Source organism: Heptranchias perlo, unplaced genomic scaffold (assembly GCF_035084215.1).
Source record: "Heptranchias perlo isolate sHepPer1 unplaced genomic scaffold, sHepPer1.hap1 HAP1_SCAFFOLD_50, whole genome shotgun sequence".
In the NCBI taxonomy this organism is placed as follows: Eukaryota; Metazoa; Chordata; class Chondrichthyes; order Hexanchiformes; family Hexanchidae; genus Heptranchias; species Heptranchias perlo.
In genome coordinates this window covers 5,127,618-5,143,461 of record NW_027139516.1, presented here as the reverse complement: position 1 = coordinate 5,143,461, position 15,844 = coordinate 5,127,618, and positions in this window count along the sequence as shown.

The window sequence follows — 15,844 nt, the reverse complement described above, 5'->3', positions numbered from 1 at the left end:
GTGGTGAAGGAAGTGAATGTTTAGGGTTCTGGATGGGGTGCCAATCAAGCGGGCTGCTTTATCTTGGATGGTATCGAGCTTTTTGAGTGTTGCTGGAGCTGCACTCATCCAAACAAGTGGAGAGTATTCCATCACACTCCTGATTTTTGCCTTGTAGATGGTGGAAAGGCTTAGGGGAGTCTGGAGGTGAGTAGCAGAATACCCAGCCTCTGACCTGTTCTCGTAGCCACGGTATTTATATGGCTGGTCCAGTTCAGTTTCTGGTCAATGGTGACCCCCAGGATGTTAATGGTGGGGGATTCGGCGATGGTAATGCCGTTGAATGTCAAGGGGAGGTGGTTAGACTCTCTCTTGTTGGAGATGGTCATTGCCTGGCACTTATCTGGCGCGAATGTTACTTGCCACTTAACAGCCCAGGCCAGGATGTTGTCCAGGTCTTGCTGCATGCGGGCCCGGACTGCTTTATGATCTGAGGGGTTGCGAATGGAACTGAAAACTGTGCAATCTTCAGCGAACATCCTCATTTCTGACTTTATGATGGAGGGAAGGTCATTGATGAAGCAGCTGAAGATGTTTGGGCCTAGGACACTGCCCTGAGGAACTCCTGCAGCAATGTCCTGGGGCTGAGATGATTGGCCTCCAACAACCACTACCATCTTCCTTTGTGCTAGGTATGACTCCAGCCACTGGAGAGTTTCCCCCCTGATTCCCATTGACTTGTTGCGAGTAAGGATACGGGCTGCATGGTTTTGGATGAGGACAAGAAAATGGAAGGTGGAATATGGGAGACCGGCCAGGGGAGCATTGGAATAGTCAAATCTCGAGGTAACAAGGTCATGGAGGAATGTTTAAGGAGCTGTTGAGCTGAGGCAGGAGCGGAGGCGGGCGATGTTATGGAGGTGGAAGCAGGCGGGCTTGGTGATGGAGCAGAAATGTGGTCCGAAAATCATCTCAGGTCGCCAAGGTTGTGAACAGTCTGGTTCATCCTCAGACAGTGGCCAGGGAGAAGGATGGAGTCAGTTGCTCGGGAATGGAGTTTGCAGCGGGGACCAAAGACAATGGCTTCAGTCTTCCCAATATTTAGTTGCAGGATATTTTTGCTCATCCAGTACTGGATGTCGGACAAGCAATGTGACAAATGAGTGACAGTGGAGGGGTCGAAGGAGGTGGTTGTGAGGTAGAGCTGGGCGTCGTCAGTGTACCTATGGAATGATGTCGCCGAGGGGCAGCATGTAGGTGAGAAATAGGAGGGGGCCAAGGATCGATCCTTCGGGGACACCAGAGGTAAAGATGCGGGAGACAGAAGTGAAGCCTTTGCAGGTGATTCTGTGGCTATGACTGAATAGATGAGAATGAATCCAGACGAGCTCAGTACCATCCAGCTGAACGATGCAGGAGAGGCGTTGGAGGAGGATGGTGTGGTCAACTTTACCAATGGCTGCAGACAGGTCGAGAAGGATGAGGAGGGATATTTTACCATCGTCACAGTGATAGGATGTAATTTGTGACTTTGATAAGGGTCGTTTCAGTACTGTGGCAGGGGCAGAAACCTGATGGAAGGGATTCACACATGGAGTTGAGAGAAAGATGGGCACGGATTTGAGAGGTGACAATACGTTCAAGGTCTTTGGAAAGGAAAGGGAGGTTGGAGATGGGGCGTTAATTTGCAAGGCATTGGGTCAAGATTGGTTTTTTTGAGGAGAGGGGTGATGATGGCGGATTTGAATGGGAGGTGGTCAGTAGCTGAAGAGAGGGAACCGTTGATAATATCAGCAAACATGGGGCCCAGGAAGGGAAGTTGGGTGGTCAGCAGTTTCGTGAGAATAGAGTCAAGGGAGCAGGAGGTGGGTCTCATGGTCAAGATGAGCTCGGAGAGGGTATGAGGGGAGACAGGAGAGAAACAAGAGAAAGATGTGAGTTCAGGGCTTGGGCAGGGGTGAGCCGTAGGTGAAGTTTGGTTTGGTGGGTTAGGGTAAGGGAGGCAGCTGAACGGATAGTCTCAACCTTAGTGACAAAGAATTCCATGAGCTCCTTGCATTTTTCGTTGGAGGTGAGGGTGGAGGAGGCGTGGAGAGGGGTTTAAGAAGATGATTTGTCGTGGAGAAGAGAAGCCGGGGGTTATCTTTACATTCCAGGATGACCCTTGAATAGTGAGCAGTTTTGGCAGAGGGGAGCAGGACCCAATAGTGCCCGAAAGAAGGCACAAAAGAAGGAGATATTAGGAGGAATGACAAAAGCTTGGAGCAAGTGTTAGGTTTCATGAAAGGCCTGAAAGAAGGAAAGAATTGTCCTTTATATAGCGCCTTTCATGACATCAGGACGTCACAAAACAGTCAATGAAGTACATTGTGAAGTGCAGTCACTGTGGTAATGTAGGAAACGCGACAGCCAATTTGCACACAGCAAGATCCCACACATTTCACTGAGATAAATGACCAGAAAATCAGTTTTAGTAATGTTGGTTGATGGAAAGTTATTTGCCAGGACACCGGGGAGAACTCCCCTGGACTATTTTGAATATTGCCAGGGGATCTTTTACACCCACCTGAGAGGGCAGATTAGCCCTCGCTTTAATGTGTCTGACAAAAGTCGGCGCCTCCTTCATTGCTGTGCTGCCTCAATACTGACCCTCCGACAGCACTGCGCTCCCTCAGTATTGACCCTCCGACAGTACTGCGCTCCCTCAGTAGTTACCCTCCGACAGTACTGTGCTGCCTGAGTACTGACACTTCAACAACACTGAGTTCCCTCAGTACTGCACTGCAGTGTCAGGGAGGGGTGAGTCCAAATGGATTTTAAGTGTAAGAAAGGAAGAAATAAAATACTGGGTTTTGAGACTGGAATCCAATGCAGTTCAGTAAGTGACTGGGTGATTGGTGAACGACTCGCCAATCAAAAAAAAACAGGGGTGGATTGTGACACCAAAGGGCAGCATGCAGATGAGGAAGTGGAGGGAGCCAAGGATTGAACCTCGAGAAACATCAGAGATAACGGTGATAGAGTGTGAAGAGAAGCTTCTCCTGGCTATGATCAGATAGGTGAGTGGAAACAAGTGAGGGTAGTCCCCGAAAAAGAGGCCAGTGTCTGATGAATGAGGAGGTGATGGGTGGGTTGTCTGTCGGTATGGAGACGGGGAGGGTTGGGCCATGGAGGGATTTAAATCCAAGAATGAGAATTTTAAATTTAAGGGATATGGAACTGGGAGCCAGTGAGGGTCAGTGAGGCCGAGCAGGACCTGCTGCTGGTAGTCGTGGACAACAGTTTTGCACGTGTTCACGTTAATGGAAGGTGGAGGTTGGGTGGCCGGCCAGGAGCGCATTGGAGGAATGGAGTCTGGAGGGGACAGAGGCATTGATGAGGGTTTCAATGGTCAATGGGCTGAGGAAGGAATGGAGGCGGGTGAGGGAATCACGGGGCCTTTGTGATGGAGGTCAAATCGGGTCATGAGCTCAGCTCGGTGTTACACGGGGCCAATTTTACTGGAGCCGTTAACCAATGTAGAATAAACGGGTAAACATCTGCAGTAAAATAGCGGAGAGAGGAATGTCAATGGGACACGTTCAGTGTCCGTCCCCTAATATCACCCAGGTATTTCTAGGCTGCAATCCTCAACCTGCCCTTTAACTGTCCTCGTGTCAGTGACTCAATATTCATATTTTAACTGGGAAACTGCAGGAACAGAGTGAAACGGGTCTGCTTGTGTCCCTGGATTCAGTCTACACTGTGGAGAATCGGTAACATTTATAAATGAATCTCCAGGAGTGAACATGGTCAATACAATTATATAAAAACTGTAAATGGAGCTGTTCATTATATTTGGATCAGTCCTGTATGAGAACAGATTTAAACTTTATTCCTGAGAGAGGTGTGATCAAGATAATCACATGGACTTTGAGATCTTTTTGTTTTATTCACCACATTATTTACATCGGAGTCAAAGCTGCAGATGTAATATGTTTGTTAAACTGACTGTAACTAATAGCAATGGTCAGGAGTATAACCGTGTCAGTGGAAACTTATCCCCTGTATAAATCAGGGCTTGTTGGAATTGATCAGCTCAGAGTGCCTGCCGGAGCTGTGGTTCCCAGGCCAACAGATGTCGCTGCTTCTCTCAAAAATGGGATCTCCAGCAATAATTCAGATACAACGCATGTATTATCCTGTTCTTGCAGCCGTTGGAGTTCCAGGTAAGCCATTATCCCAGCTGTTAATGGTTTAATTCAGTGTTAAGTTTAATGCTATATTTGGCAAATTACTTTTTCTCCCGACATCTATTACACAGTGACATGTTCTGTTCTATTGGTTGAATGATGGAATGTGTTAAGTCTCTGCTCTTTCAGTCTTGTAGGAGGTGCATTATATCTGTAATGAACTTTGTATATCCAACACTGGCATTGTTACTGGATTATTCTCTGAACTTTATATATTGTTGAATAATGCTATTTCCTTAACTTCTAAACGCTCGGACTTGTAGGAGTTATATTATATCTGTAGTGACCTTTGTATATACAAACCTGGCATTATTACTGGATTATTCCCTGTACTGAATGGATTGGAATCAGACGCTGTCTGGGCTAAGATCTGGTATCAGACCACCAGGAGCTGTTAATATTTCCATCTTGTGGAACTAACTTTTTCTGGAATATGTTTTTCATCGATGTGTTTTCAGTGATTTATAATGAGACAGCTCACGGTCTCAGTGTTGCAAGGAGGCAGTGCAGTGTCCTCCCTCCCCAATAACATGCTTCAGTTTAACTGGGATTTCAATGTATTTATTCGTGATCACTGTTATGAAATATTATTTCATTATCTGTGTATCTGACGCCGTTTCAGATGTCTGGCAACTGAACTGAGTTTTCTGCTGACTCTTTCACATCTCCTTCTCTGCTTCACTGTGGATGAATTCACTGACTGTCACTGGACTTCATTGTAAAAAGAAAAGTTTTGATGTTATCTTGTATCAGTTCACACTCCATCTGTTGGAATCAGGAGCCCTTCTGTGTATCTGCAGATTATAAGTGTGATTTTGTGATATTGTTAATTGAACAATACCGCCATCCATCACTTTACTTTATAATTATAGGAGAAGGAATCTCAATGATTGTGAGATCTGCCTGGGAGAGGCATTTGATTCTGTTTATTCCATGATTTGTAGATTAAGTGAACAGTGTAGGTGAACAGGTGGAGAATCGGATGATCTGTAGAAACATTGAACTATTCCACAGAGGCTTCACTATTTAACAAACTGACAATGAGAATAGGATCGGTGAAACACGGGGCTGGTGAACAGAATGCAGGCACAGGATGATAGGATTTAATCGGATATGAAAATGGACTTGAGAAAGAGAGCGACTCAGAGGGAAAGCGAGAGGCTGTGGTGTGAATAATTCATCAGAATGAACTGCTGAAACTTCCAGTACAATTAAACATAGAAAATTTGACTTATGGTATGGTCAGATTGGGTGAGTTTTTATTGTGGGACTCGCTCCTCATGTTTATATCCCTGTCAGGTCCTCAGTCTGTTTTTGTGAATGTTCTTTGTTTTCCAACTTAAAACTAAACAAAATTAAAATTTACTTCAAGAATAGAATCAGAATTTTCTTGATCGTAATGAATTATTCATATACTGTATTTTTAAAGCTAGGCTGAATTCAATAAACAACGAGGTTGATTTAATTAATACATATCAATTTAATTTTAATTGAATGCACAAAGTAAATTTATTGAACATATTTTATACACAACACAGGTTCCCTGACACCAATAACCACAGAAATGAATTGTTGAATGTATTAGTTGTATTATGTTAGTGGGACCTATAGATTAGATTGCCTCTAACACTCTGCTGCAGTCTCTCCCTGTGAATCCCAGCCTCTCCTCTCACTGCATTGAATCCTCTGTCTCCTCATCCGTTTCTTCAGTTTGTCCACTTTCCCAAATCTTCTGTTCCTGACTCCCCTCCAGCTCCTACATGTCCTTTTAAGTGTCTCCCTCCCAATCTCACTCATTGGCTCGCTCTCCAGCTGACTTTCCCGTTGAGTGCCAGCCCCTGTCGGCTCTCTTAGCCCAGATCAACAAAGAGGCTCCACGTCCCCCTGTCCCCTCACCTTCCTGACCCTTTGCTCTCTTTCCCTCGCCATCTGGAGCCAAAATCTGGCTTCAACCCGCTGGATTCCCGGTGTGTAAAACCCCATCTCCATTCCCCACCGGCACTGCGCCCTCACTCAGCCCTTCCAGTGGATACGGTGCTCACTTTATTCACTTTCTGTATCCATCTCCCAATTCATTATTGAACATTGTGTTTAAAAACATCTCTCTGCCCGAAAGCGCTGCCCAGGTCAATCAATCACTTTCCACCCTTCGATGCAACAACGAAGCTGGAAATTTCACCCCAGATCCTCTCAAACTGCTGCTTTGGCTCCAGGTCTGATCAGTAATTTCTCTGCTTCCTTTTCTCTCTCTTACAGTTAACTTGGCGGCGATTGTGATCCTGTCCCGAGGAAAGTGCGGTCTCTCCAAATGTATCAGTCGCTACCTGATGGGAATGGCAGTGGCCGATCTCCTTGTCGTTATAGCGGGTCCGATATTGAGAGAGATTTCTGTGATGTATCTCGCAATGTCATTCCTGGACATTACTCCCGTGTGTAGTTTTATTGTATTCTTGAGTTTTGCAACCGCGAATGTTTCTGTCTGGTTCACAGTCGCTTTCACCTTTGATCGATTTGTGGCCATTTGTTGTGAGAAGCTGAAAACTAAATATTGCACCGAAAGAACGGCGGCTGTGGTTCTGGGAATAGTGAGTGTGCTGGGCTGTTTGGTGAATGTCCCCTGGTACTTTATATATGAACCTAACTTTATAATTGATAATGTTCCCTGGATATGTGTGACTAAATCTATCTTCCGTTCTTCCCCCGCATGGGCTGCATTTGACATGTTTCACCTCATTTTAACCCCTTGTGTCCCGTTCTGTCTGATTTTGCTGCTCAATGTTCTGACGGTCCGATGTATTTTAGTGTCCAGTCGAGTCCGCAGGGGACTCCGGGGCCGCAGCAATGGAGAGAATCAGAGTGATCCAGAGATGGAGAACCGAAAGAAATCCATCATTTTACTCTTCAGTATATCGGGCAGTTTTATACTGTTGTGGCTGACGCGGGTTGTCTTTTACATTCATGTGCGAATTGCAGACATTCGGTATTATTACTCCTTCACTGACCCTGTTTATCTCACAGAACACACAGCAATAATGCTGCAGCTTCTCAGTTCCTGCACAAACACGTGTATTTATGTCCTGACCCAAACTAAATTCAGAGAGGAGCTGAAGAACGCAGTGAAATACCCAATCAATCTAATTGTTAAATTAGTGAAATCATAGAAAGAGCTGAAGGGTTTCAAGCACTAGAACTCGATCCCATTTCATACTCCATCCTCTACACTTCCCGGGAGATGGAAAGTACATTTTATATTAACAGCACAGAGCCCTGAAATGAACTTAAATCTGATTCTGAGATCATATTTTATTGATAACCTGACCCATTGAGACAGGATTTGCTTCACAGGCGACACATGAATTGTTGATCGAAATGGCGGCTCCAAAGAGCTCATCAGGGCTTCAACGAAATGGCCACCGGGCAAATTTTGAAAAGCTGGTTATAAAAGTAGCTGCTGTGGGCCTGATCAGAATGGGTGCAGTCCCCGTAAATGGAAAGGGAGAGAGCGAGGGGGAGGGAGAAGGAGAGAGAGAGAGAGAGAGAGAATGACATGGAGATAGAGAAAGTGGGAGAAAGAGACAGAGAGAGAGGGAGAGGAAGAGAGGGAGAGGGAGACCGAGAGAGACAAGGGAGAGAGAGACAGAGAGAGACAGAGAGACGCAGCGGAGAGAGAAACAGAGAGAGGGGAAAGAGAGAGAGAGAGAGAGAGACAGATGGAGAGAGAACGCAAGGACAATAATTATAATGATTAAAAAAGCGCAGAATATATCACACAGATTCACATCAAAGCGAGGGTGTGTGTGTGTGTGAGAGAGAGAGAAACAAGGAGGGAGAAAGAAAGAGCTAATTGGAGAAGGAGAGATATAAAGACAGTTTCTAAGAAAGGAGAGAAAAATAACGAGAGAAAGAAAGAGTGAAATAAATCATATATATAATGAGAGGGAGCAAGCAGACATGGATGGAACGAGAGGGAGAGACTGAGGAATACATACAAAGTGATGGAAGTAGAAGTGGAAATAACAAGATAGAAAAACAACACATAAAATAAACAGCGACAAACGATATAAACAGAGAACAGACACAATGAAATACGGACAAACAAATATAGTGACAGGAGGGTAGAGACTGGATTGAGAATAGAATACAGAAAGCAATAAATAACCAAACAAACTGTGTAATCAGCCTGGAGTGTGTGAGAGTGCTGACCAGCAGAACAGCAGCAGATGAAGCAGGCCAGTCAGTTCATGTTTGTTCTGGGGTAACACACTTGTGGATTTAATTTTGACATTTCTTTAGGTGATGCCTGGAGGCTGAACAATAAATTCACTTAGCCTTGTGCACCTGACACTGACCATTACTTACTGCAGGAGTTTCCCAGCTGCTCTGTGCAGTAAAAAAAATCATCTGATGAACGAAAGCCTGAGACTAAATCAGCTTCAGCATATCTGAAGGAAAAGGACTCTTAAAATGATTGTTAATGACACATTGTAAAAGATCACACAGCAGAGTTTAGATCACCATAGCAACAAGAACGATTCCAGGAGGGCTGGAGGTCGTTTGAACTCCTGCCGACTTAAATTGGTTATGTTGTGGACACTGAGAGAAAACAAATGAAGTGTCAATCAATTGTGGGTTGTATTTGTAGGAACCTGTTGTTGAGAAGCCACCGTCCCAGAGGTGTAATTCTGTGTTCAAAATATCTCTAAAAGCTGGGCAGTTATTGAGTGGGGAGAGACACAGATCCACCACGACTGCTCCAACCTCACCTTTCACTTCCTGGCAGCACCACCTCAACTGGAATCTTCATGACTGCTCGCTACCTCCCAGCTTGTTGCCTCGATACTGGTTTACAGATTGCCTGTGAAGCAGATGACCTGGCTACAAGAGAAAGCCACGCTACACTACAATGGAATCCATCAAAATACCTCGAATCTTCCCGGGAAGCTTGAGCCAACCATCTGAATAAAACTTTCGTTGTGGGCTTAGTCTAAGACAGACAATTGGTTTCCAAACTGTTATGCATTTTAGGAATTCAGAATGTGTTGTTTTATTGTTGTAAAAGCAATTCCAAATCGGGCATAAACACAAGATGTTGTTTAAATTATAAAGTCAATTTTTCTAGTTTATTAATAATAATAAATTATTGTTTTCTTCACGACGTCATGGTTTCTGCCTGAAGTTTCTTTCGGAAAAAGAGTTCATTAAGTTAAATGTAAAATGAAACCTCGTGGAGACAAAAAGTCATTGCCCCAAATTAAAGTGTAAAATCACTTTGCAGCTTTTTGCTCCTCCATCTGAACCGTGTGTAACTTTCCCAGTGAGCTGCTGGATTCTGTAATAAATCACAATGTACTCTTAACCCTTCTGCTGTGTTACTAAACTGGACAGGGTCCCGCAGCACTCTCCTGATCTGTTACTGTTACAAATACTGTTATTCTTTCAGATTAAAGAAAAAATATGAATAATGGAGAAATAAGCAAAATCCCAGATCAGAACTACATTCAGATTGAGTCCAATTTTACTCTGATTGATTTAATAGAAGCTAGAAATACATTCTCTGCACAAAATGACGAATTGGACCTTTCCTCTGAATGTCTGGTCTCTCCTTCTCCTTAAGCATGAGGTCCAAATAACCAAATGTTAATCCATTATTTTGCAGAAGTTCACATTTTGGTGTTTAATTCCCTCACTGCACCGCTGTCTTTGTGTTAAACACCAGCTAGTGCCATTCTCACACAGTTTGAATCTTTAACTATCGTGCAACAGTGCTTCAACAGGAACAGCAAATGAGCCCTCTCCGTCTGTCACCATAACAAGCTCTACCTTGCTCCTCACCCTGACTGGTGCCCATTTTACTTCCCGTTCTATGCAGCTATTTTGATTAAACTTCATGGCAGCCATTTTGTTTAAGATGCCCACTATGCCCCTCACTAAAATGGTCGCCCTACCCGTCATAATGATGGCTGCATTACTGGCTGCCATTCCGTTTCAGGTTCAGGGCAGCCATTTTGTTTCAAGTTCAGGGTGGCCATTTTGTTTAACATGGTCATCTTGACCCCAATATGATGTCCACCTTGGCCCAAAGTATGATATCAAACTTGCCCCTCAGTAAGATGGCTGCTGCAGAGGCGGCTATTTTTATCCTGTCCCAGACTTTGAAGTTGTTGCTCATCGTGTCATAGTGGGTGCAACACAGGAGGAGGCCATTCGGCCCACCGTGCCTGCGCTGGCTCTTTGAAAGGGCGATCCCATTTCCCTCTCAGCTCTTTCCCCACAACCCTTATCTGAGCAATGTAGTCGTGGTAATGTGTAAATATATACATATTTATATACAAGTTGTTGTTGTAGTAGTTGCTGTGATATATAAATACAAGTTGTTATGTCTATAAGGATTGTCTCTCAATCTTGACATTTTCCTCCTTTCGAAACTGGGCTTTGTTTCTCTCTAAATGAATGTTGCTGAGAGATTGTCCCTGTAACTGAGTGAGGGATCTTACTGTCTATTTGTTTTTTTATTAAGTTCTTCGCTTCAGCTGTTTTAAATGACATGAATTTATTTGAATTCTTTAGCGAATTGGAAAAAGCCACAAACTGTACGTTGACCATAAACTAAAAGCTTTTTATCCACTGCTAATTAAAACAAGAGAAAAGAGCAAAGGTAACGTTCTTTCACCTTTTTGTTCCCTGTTCCAGGAACAGAAGAGAAAACGAACTCGAGGCAGTTTGGATCCTGCAGCAAATATTGACCAGGACAGAGAGTCAGACCGGCACATTTTAGGGGGAATGAGTGAGTGGCAAACCAGGAGAGAAAACCCTGAAAACTTGTATTAGAGAAAGAGTGAAACAACATGCGCTCTTCAGTCTGTCCGGAGTCTCTCTCTCTCTCTCTCCCAACTTTCCTCTTTTTTCTTTAGATTCGTTGCTTTGTAACTGGGGATTTTATCAATGGTGTTTGCTGAGAGATTGCCTGTGTAACGGAATGAATGTGAGTGAGTGTGAGTGTGAGGGAACTCTGGGCTCTTGCTATGTTTTTTTCATCTCTTGCTTTGTTTTTAATCAATTCCTTATTTCTCTCTCTCTCCAGTGGATTACTTTTGTCGAAATGCCGTAACATGAAGATGTGGAAAGAGAAATTTTGGGAGGAGGAGGAGGAATCCTTGGCAAAGAAGCTTTCTCTCCAGAGGGGACTGACCGAGGCCTTCACCACAGGCTGCACCCAATGTGGCTCATGTGGTTTGTGTCTTGGTTACTGTGGGATCACTGGGAGCACTGTGGGCTCACTGGATTACAGTGCAATCTCAGTGGGGCATTGAGGGATCACTTGGTCACGGTGATCGCTGGGTCTCTGTGGGATCACTGGGTCACTGTGGGATCACTGGATCACTGTGGGATCACAGGTCACAGTGGGCAATGTGGGACCACTGGGAATCTGTGGGATCACTGGGAGATTGTGGGATCACTGGGACATTGTGGGATCACTGGGTCACTGTGGGATCTCTGTGGGGCATTGAGGGTTCATTTGATCACAGGGAGCACTGAGTCACCGTGGCATCCTCCTGTTCCTGTACAATAGTTTTGATGGGCTGAACGACCGACTCATGTGACAGTATTTACAGGGGTCTGTGGGACTGAGTCAATATGTAAAAGCGAAATCCGGACCGTAGATATTCAGGAAGTCCCCAGCCTGCGACAGTATTTACAGAGGTCTGTGTGAGTGAGTCAATATATAGAGGGGTACAAAGGTCTTTCGATATTCAGACAGTTCCCAGATTGTATCAGTATTTACAGGTGTCTGTGAGAGTGAGTCAATATGTAAAAGGGTACCAAGGACTGTTTATATTCAGGAAGTCCCCAGACTGTGTCAGTATTTACAGGGGTCTGGGAGTGAGAGTGAGTCAATATATAAAGTGTAGCAACGACTGTAGATATCCAGAGTTTCCAGATTGTGTCAGTATGCAGAAGGATCTCTGAGAGTGAGTCAATGTGTAAAAGGATACCAAGGACTGTCGATCTTCAGACAGTTCGCAGATTGTGTCAGCATTTACGGGGTTCTGTGGACATTCAAGATGTCCCCAGACTGTGATAGTTTTTGAAGGGGTCTATGGGAGAGAGTCAATATATAAATGGTACCAAGGACTGTAGATATTCAGAGAGTTCCCAGATTGCGTCAGCATTTACGAGGTTCTGTGGGCATTCGGCAAGTCCCCAGACTGTGATAGTTTTTGAACGCGTCTGTGGGAGAGAGTCAATATTTACATGGATATCAATGACTGTAGACATTCTGGGAGTCATCATACTCTATCAGTTCTAATAGGGGTCTGTGACAGTGAGTCAATAAAGAAAGGGTTGCCAAGGACTGTGGATATTCTGACAGTCCCAAGATTGTATCATTATTAGCAGGGATCTGTGAGAGTGAGTCAATATTTGCAGTGCTACCAAGGACTGTGGACATTCACCGAGTCCCCAGACTGTGTCAGTATTTACAGGATTCTGTGACAGTGAGTCAATAAATAAAGGTGTACCAAGGACTGTTGATATTTCTGACAGTCCCTAGATTGTATGATTATTTACAGGGAGTGAGTCAATATTTAAACGGATACCAAGGACTGTCGACATTCTGGAAGTCCCCAGAATGTGTCGGTATTTACAGGGGTCTGTGAGAGTGAGTCACTATCTGAAGGGGTACCAAATATTGTAGATATTCAGGGAGTGCACAGATTGTTTCATTATTTACAGGTATCTTTGAGAGTGAGTCGATATTTACAGGGATACCAAGGACTGTAGATATTCAGCAAGTCATCAGAATGAGACAGTATATAAAGGGGTCTGTGAGAGTGAGTCAATATATAAAGCGGTACCAAGGACTATAGATATTCAGATAGTTCCCAGATTGTTTCAGCACTTACATGGGTGTGTGAGAGTGAGTCGATCATTACAGGGGTACCAAGGACTGTAGACATTTAGGAAGTCCTCAGCCTGTGATAGCATTGAAGGGGTTCTGTGAGAGAGAGTAGATATTTCCAGGGATTCCAAGGACTATAGACATTCTGGGAGTCCCCATACTGTATCAGTACTAACGGGGTTCTGTGACAATGAGACAATAAATAAAGGCATACCAAGCGATGTAGACATTCACGGAGTCCCCAGATTGTGTCAGTATTTAGAAGGGTCTGTGAGAGCGAGTCGATATTTGCAGTGGTACCAAGGACTGTAGACATTCAGGGAGTCCCCAGATTGTGTCAGCATTTACAGGGGTCTGTGAGTGTGAGTCGATTATTAAAGGGGTACCAAGGATTGTAGATATCAGGAAGTCCCCAGCCGCTTTATCATTATTTACAGGGGTCTATGAGAGTGTGTCGATATTTGCAGAGGCACCAAGGACTGTAGAAATTCAGGGACTCCCCAGACTGTGTCAGTATTTACAGGGTTGTGTGAGAGTGAGACAATCTCTAAAGGGTTACCAAGGATTGTAGATATTCAGGGATTCCCCAGAAATTGTCAGCATTTACAAGGTTGTGTGAGAGTGAGACAATATATAAAGGGGTACCAAGGATGGTAGATATTCGGGGAGTACCCAGAAATTGTCAGTATTTACAAGGTTGTGTGAGAGTGAGACAATATATAAAGGGGTACCAAGGATGGTAGATATTCGGGGAGTACCCAGAAATTGTCAGTATTTACAAGGTTGTGTGAGAGTGAGACAATATATAAAGGGGTACCAAGGATGGTAGATATTCGTGGAGTACCCAGAAATTGTCAGTATTTACAAGGTTGTGTGAGAGTGAGACAATATATAAAGGGGTACCAAGGATGGTAGATATTCGGGGAGTACCCAGAAATTGTCAGTATTTACAAGGTTGTGTGAGAGTGAGACAATCTCTAAAGGGTTACCAAGGATGGTAGATATTCAGGGATTCCCCAGAAATTGTCAGTATTTACAAGGTTGTGTGAGAGTGAGACAATATATAAAGGGGTACCAAGGATGGTAGATATTCGGGGAGTACCCAGATTTTGGAAGTAATTAAATGGGTCTGTGAGCGTGAATCGATATATAAAAGGGTACCAAGGACAGTAGATGTTCAGCCTGTACCCATATTGTGTCAGCATTTAGAGGGGTCTGTCAGAGTGAGTCAATATATAAAGGGGTAACAAGGACTGTAGATATTCAGGGAGTCCCCAGATTGTCTCAGTATTAACAGCGATCTGTGAGGGTGAGTCAATATATAAAAGGGTATCAAGGACTTTAGTTATCCAGGCAGTTCCCAGATTGTGTCAGTATGTGGAGGGATCTTTAAGCGTGAGTCAATTTGTAAAAGGGTACAAAAGACTATAGATATTCAGGAAGTCCCCAGACTGTGTCATTATTTTCAGGGGTCTGTGAGAGTGAGTTAACATATAAAACGGTACCAAGGACTATAGATATTCAGACAGTGTCCAGATTGAGTCAGCATTCAAAGGCGTCTGTGAAAGTGAATCAATATATAAAGGGGTATTAAGGACTGCAAATATCCAGACAGCTCCGAGATTGTGTCATTATTTACAGGGGTCTGTGAGAGTGAGTTATCATATAAAACGATACCAACGACTGTAGATATTCCGACAGTGTCCAGATTGAGTCAGCATTCAGAGGGGTCTGTGAAAGTGAATCAATATATAAAGGGGTACTAAGGACTGCAAATATCCAGACAGTTCCGAGATTGTGTCATTATTTACAAGGGTCTGTGAGAGTTCGACGATATTTACAGTGGTACCAAGGATTGGAGATGTTCAGGAAGTCCCCAGACTATGTCAATGTTTACAGAGGTCTCTGAGAGTGAGTCAATATAAAAGGGGTACCAAGAGCTGTAGATATTCAGGAAGTCCCCAGACTGTGTCAATGTTTACAGAGGTCTCTGAGAGTGAGTCAATATATAAAGGGGTACCAAGAGCTGTAGATATTCAGAGAGTTCCCAGATTGTGTCAGCATTTACAGGGGTCTGTGAGAGTGAGTCGATAATAACAGGGGCGCCAAGGACTGCAGACATTCAAGGAGTCCCCATACTATATCATGTTTCTGTGGGAGACAGTCAATAAATAAAGTGGTACCAAGGACTGTACATATTCTGACAGTCACGAGATTGTATCATTATTTTGACGGGTCTGTGGGAGTGAATCGATATTTACAGGGATACCAAGGACCATGGACATTCAGGGAGTCCCCAGAATGTGTCATTATTTACAGGGTTCTGTGAAAGTGATTCATTAAATAAAGAGATACCAAGGACTGGACATATTTAGGGAGTGCCGAGATTGTGTCACTATTTACAGGGGTCTGTGAGAGCGAGTCGATATTTACAGGGTTACCAAGGACAAGAGCTATTCAGGAAGTACCCAGACTGTGATAATATTTACAGGGGTCTGTGGGAGTGAGTCAATAAATAAAGGGGTAACAAGGACTGTATATATTTGGACAGTCACTCCATTGTATCATTATTTACAGGGGCCTATGAGAGTGAATCAACATTTACAGGGACTGTAAGGACTGTACACTCAGCGAGTCCCCGGAATGTGTCATTATTTACAGGGTTCTGTGACAGTGAGTCAATATATAAAGGTGTGCCGAGGACTGTAGATATTCAGATAGTTCCAAGATTGTG